The sequence below is a fragment of the Cydia strobilella genome, chromosome 17, assembly GCF_947568885.1.
Source record: "Cydia strobilella chromosome 17, ilCydStro3.1, whole genome shotgun sequence".
NCBI classification, from domain to species: domain Eukaryota; kingdom Metazoa; phylum Arthropoda; class Insecta; order Lepidoptera; family Tortricidae; genus Cydia; species Cydia strobilella.
Genome location: NC_086057.1, coordinates 4834529 through 4840528, shown reverse-complemented (window position 1 = coordinate 4840528; position 6000 = coordinate 4834529).

The following is a 6000-nucleotide window of genomic DNA, read 5'->3' as shown; positions in this document are numbered from 1 at the left end:
CCAATCGTGATTACCTCCATCATTTCCATGTGTCGGCTACAAAAACCCCGTATTGCGACTCGTAACGTATACGAATCTGGATTTCTGACTACGCCGCCTATGCCTTCTATCTCTAAAGTTTCGCCTTTTACGCGAGGCGCGAGTTTATCGGCCGTTTCGTGAAGCATCAAAGTCATAGCCGCGCCTTCGTCTAGCAGCGCGAGGGTTTGCACGGTACCTAGCGGTCCCGACACCTCTACAGGCATGACTTTGAGGTACGTTTGCGGAAGCCTAATATTATTAACCGCTACCGCCGGAGTACTATTACCGTTCGCGGGCGCGGCCGCGTTCAGTCCGTGTAATAGTTTATGATGTCCGGCTTCGCATTGGTTAACTCCGCACGCGATGTACTTGCACTTGAACTTACGGTGAGCCGCGTCTAAGCACCTATAGCATAATCTAGCGCCCTTCGCTAAGTCCCACCGTTCAGGAATCGTCGCCGCTAAAAATTTACGACACGCGCTAACTTTGTGCTCGTGGCCGTTCTGGCAAACGGCGCACGTGCTGCGCGAGACAGGGACGGACGATGTCGGTTGTTTGGGCTTAGCTCCGGTCGACGCGGGTTTTTTTTTGTTACTATCGCGAGGCTTAACTTGCGCGATAGCGGGTTTATTACTACGCGGTGCTTCGCGTACGTAATGATCGTGGGAATCTGATTCCGACTCCGTGCTAGGATCGCGGGAAAACGCGGGGGCGCGACGCCTATCGCGAGAACTGCTTGCTCGCCTAGGGTCGTGCTCAAAAGATACCGTGTTTACTGTGTTCCGCAATCTGTTCGACGGCCTAATATGTCGGTTGACGCGTTTGGCTGCAGTGCTAATTTCGTTCAAAAACTCCGATAATGCAACTAGACCGGGAGTTTGACTATTAGACTGCCTATATTTTGCCCATTCGTAACGCACAATCAGATTGAGTTTGTCCACGATTTTGTTTACAAGTTCAGGCGCGTGTAAGTACTGCTCTTGTCGCAGCGAACGTATGGTTGCGACGGCATTCGCAATATGTGCGGCGAAGGAAGTTATGTTCGCGTTGTCTTCTGACAAGCGCGGCATACGTTTTATATTATGCAACTCCGTTAACACAATTTCCTCCGGGTCGCCGAATTGCCGTTCTAGCGCCTCCATAATTTCGTACGGGTCCTGAACTGTGTACATAATTGATTTCACGGCGGTCCGAGCCTCGCCTTTGAGCGCGCGCCTAATACGACTTACGTTATTGACGGCACTAAACATGGGAGACGTGTCCTCGAACTCTGCCCTAAATGAAATCCATTCGGTTATATCTCCTCCGAATGAGGGTAACTCGGGCGGCTTATGGTAGATAGGTGCATAACTGCCGTGTGGCACCTCTAAATAACGCGGTTGCGGCCTACTAGTACCCCGCTCAATGGCGGCGGCGCGCGGCGGCGGCGCTGTCTCCTTCGGCAAGGGAATTTTACTATTCTCGATCGCGACGTCGTGCTCCTGTGGCCTACACTGTTGTCCTACCCAATTCCTAGTACGCCGTTCAGACTCGTCAGCCACGGTACTGCCTCTGTCAGAATTCGCCTCCAATTCGGCGATCTGCAGCTTTAATTTGGCAGTATCGGACTGCTTCTGAGCGACAACTAGAGCGGCTTTATGAACCTCGAGCTCGGCCATGAGCACCGATAATTGACTATCACGATCCCTATTTACCGATTCGCGACCTCTGAATGATCCACGAACAGACGGCGCCCGCGGCGGCGGCGGCGCGACCACGGGGTCTTTATTTACTAGCGTATTCGACCTACTGCGTTCTACTACCGTATCTTCGAATGCGTTCGAGTGTACCGAATTGTTGTCCATCTCTCCACCGCTATTCACTTGGTTGCCGGTGGAGCCTTTGCTCCATGTATGTGTCTCGGTAGACGTGGTCTTGCCAGACGAGGGGGTAGGGGTGTCTGTGGGCGCGGGGGCAGGCGGGCCCTTAGCGCGCGGTCGAAGATTTCTCGTACTCTTCGTAGACATCTTCTTCTTTCTTGACACACACGCGGGGGGTCCCTAACTATATACAAATTTACCTGCCTAACACCTATGCCCTGACGCCACAGAGCGCAACGTCAGTGCCCCTAAGCGTAAATCCCTCGGTGCACTGAATCTCCCGCAATGACAAAGTGCAATGCCTAGAGCGTTCGAAAGCAGTGTGATGGCATCACCATGTGACACATGCAACGAAAGTTGCCAGGACGCGTGAGTGGAGGAAAACCTACAACACAGCACGGTCCGACCGGCAAGCCGGTTTGGTGGGGTATGGAGGGGTAATTGGGTAAGGGTCTGAGCCGAAGCGTACTTCAAGGCTCAGCGCGTTCGTTTTTCAAGCTTCTTTTTTCTATCTGAGTGGAGAAAAATCTCAACACTCAGCGCGTACTTGTTTCTTTGTTCTTTATTCGGCTATCGAAGGACCATAATTGTTGAGCGTAGACTGTTTTTCGTTGAAGCTCGTACGCCGAAGACTGGAACGCGCTGGCCGAAGTGAAGCTGCCGCTGCCAATAACCTCAGAAATACCACCACCATGTTACCGGGTTAGTGTGAGGGTTAGTAAGAACACTTATTTTAGGGTTAATAAGTTGTTAAGTGTAGACTAGTTGTTGATGGACTAGCGAGGCTTCCATTGCTTCTTTCGCACCTCCGAAGGAGGGGCGAATTGCCTTCCCATCCTTACATTGGATCTTTGGCGGTATCTGTACGCCGCCCGTTACAACGGGCGGGTCTCTTGAGGCCCAAAAAGTGGGCTGGCATCTTAGCGGGCTCGTATGGCCCTGTTGTTAGAGTTTGGGGCTTCTAGGTCCATCCGGGCTGCTCAAGACCGCAACGAGGTCATCGAAGAGGTCGGCAGCCGGGGGCGTGCGGTAGGTGGGTGCTGGCGCTGGCGGCGGCGTGACGCGTCTGGGGCTTCTGGGTCCGACCGGCATGCTTAAGACCTCTAGGACGAGGGCGTCGAAGGGGTCGTTGGCATCCGGGGGCGTGCAGTAGGTGGGTGCTGGTGCTGGCGGCGGCGTGGAGCGTGCGGCAGTTTCGGGGGCTGGTGCCGGAGCTGTTGACGGGATCTGGGCAGACGTCGTTTGGGTTGACGCTGTTTTCATGGTGGCAGTCTTGATTGTGGGCTTCATTTTCGCAGCGGTTCCGGGCTCCTTCGCCGGCTGCGGTCGAACCACCCCCCTTTGGGTGGGGGGGTTTGCCGGCGCCATCAGTGTTGAAGGCGCCGACTCTTCCACCGTGGGCTTGGCGACCGTGGCGTTGGTGATGGGGCCCGGGCGAGACGGGGCCGAGAAGTAAGACTTCCCGGCCTTCCATAGGCGGTAGGCCCTCTTGAAGGCTGGGCAGTTCCTGTGGTTTCCTGGGTGCGGTCCCCTACAGTTCCTGCATGTGGCTTCGGTCTCAAGTGGTCTCGTGCACTGGCCGGCCCAGTGCGGTTCAGCGCAGCGGACGCAGGCCAGTTGTCGGTGGCAGCCGTGGGATGAGTGGCCAAATCCTTGGCAGCGGTGGCACTGCGCGGGCCCCTTCTTCCCGCGCCATGCCTCCACCTTGATCCCTCTCAGGTGGAGTAGCTCAGACACCCCGTAGATGCCCGCGTGGTCCCGGGCAGTCCCCGCGAGCTGAACAAAGTAGATGCAGCCCGGGCGTCCCGCTCTCGCGTTGATCTCTTTAACATATTCTACGGGGTGGCCCAGCTTCTCTAGGGCGGTCTTGATTTCTTCAGAAGCCGTGTTGATGGGGAGGCCTCTAACGGCCACTTTGAGCCGCTTCTCACTCTCCAGCCCGTAGACATTGAAAAGCGGCTTGATGACGTCTGAGGTCTCTCCCTTCTTCATGGCTTCGTTGATGGCAGCGGTCGCTTCCTTTTCCAGTTTGGAAAGGTGGCGAATTACCATGCGGTATTCCTCCTCGGAGCGGGGTTCGAAACGTATGCCCTCCCCTATCGGCGTAGTGAAGGGCGGCGTCCCGAGTACTTGCGTTAGGTCCTCCAGGACCCTCGGCCAGTTGGGGAGAATTTCGGCGAAAATGGGTGGGTACTTGAGTTTTTTTTTTTTTTGAGTACCCACATCATTTTCGCCGCAAGGCTGCTTGGCACTATCGCTCTTTTTAGTGCATGTATTGTTATTTTTTTGGGTGCTGTTATTATTTTTTTTGATGGTATCTTTTTTTTTGTTAGCAGCCTTGCTGCCGGTGGTTGCTGTGCACGCGTTGGCTACGCCCGAGGGGAGGGCTGCGGCCTTCGCGTAGCTGCTGGTGCTGGGCCCCGCAGGTGTCGTTGCGGTGGGCGCCGTCGTGGAGGTTGACGCTCCCGGCTTGAGGGCTTCGGTGCGTGCTGTGGCGCTGTCAGGGCCCTTGTGGGGGCCTGGTGTGGGTTGCAGGGCGGCTCTCGTATGGGCGCGGAGTCGCGGGTCGGTAGGCGGGGACGGGTTTTGGCAGACCCGTTTCGGTTGTCTCTTCTCTGGAGGGCTGCATTCCGGTCTCCTCTTCACTGCCGAAGGTGAAAGGAAGTCCGGGTGCTTCTCCACGAAGCGGAGTAGAGGGGCGTCTTCAGGCAGCAGCTTTCCCGCCTCTCCCAGGGCATGCCCTTGCAGCCTGATGTAGGCCGCCATCCACGCCTCCATGGCTGGAGACATGTTGCCGACCTCCCCCAGGCGAGCCACCAGGATGCGATCACGATCCAGTAACTCACGAGGGGTAAGCCGGCACAGGGCTTCCCGTGAAATCGGGGAAAAGGTGCTTCCCGGGGCCGCGTCGGCCGCTTGCCACGGCTCCGGGGAGCCGTCGGCGGGTGTCGGGGTCAGGACGTCGCTGAACTCGGCGAGCTCGTCGTCGAGTTTGGCGTCTGGCTGCGGTGTCGTGGGTGCGGGTGGGTGCGAAAACCCGCTTTTCGTACTACCTACCCGTCCCGTGTGAGCGGGGGGGTCAGTTTCCGTAGGCGGGTTTCGTGCGGGTATGCCGGAAACATCCCGTTCCGATCTACCCACCTCATCCGCGGGGACGAGGGGGGACCGTCGCGAGTTTTCCCGGCGCGGCTTCATCTTCTTTGGGTCCACTTGCGACGCTTTACTGCCGGCCGAGGTCCATGTTCGGGTCCTCGCGGCTGCAGGGTTCAGTGGAGACGCTGGTAGTCCCCTCCGGCGGGGCCGGGCGCGATTCGCCTATTTTTTCCGTAGGAAAAAAACACGAACGAATTAGCTGGTGCGCGAGTAGGGTGCGTCCGTGCAGGTGGGTACCGTTGGCAATCCTGACTAGCGAGGCTAGGTTGGGCAGTCATATTTATATGAGAGCGCGACCGCGCCCCGCCCACTGTGTCACGTGGGTGAGTTGTGCAGAGTCAGTATCCATTTATTGGCCAATCAGCTTACGCTATTTTACAAAGTTAGGGAATAGGTAATATTTATTGTGGGACATTGATTCTTATAACTATGCACGAAATATAAAAATAAAACATAAACACACAATGATTAAAAGACATAGAAAGTTACACAATAATAAAACACAAAATTAGAGGATCACAAAACGTACAATAAAAATATCTTAAAAGCTATATACGACAATTAGGTATATAATTATATTATACTATTATATATATATAAAACTAATCTATACACATCAAATCTCTGCATCTATTTTATACATTACTCTAGACTTAGGTAGTATTTTTTTAGTCTTGGCATACATCTGCCGTGGCATACACGTCAGTCCATACATTGTGTATGACTATTGGCCGACTATTTTCGACAGAGGGGAACGCTTGGTAATGGCTACTCCGTTTGGTTATATCCTCCTAGATTCTACATTATTAAGAACCATTTTTGGACAGTGACAATCTTTGGAGATCCAAGTGCTGTTTTCTGATTAAATGCAATGATAAATGCATGCTACTTTATAGAGACCTCTAATCAAAGGATCACTCACGTTAGACCCCGGGCCCGGGCCGAGACGTCCGACATGTCATTTTCT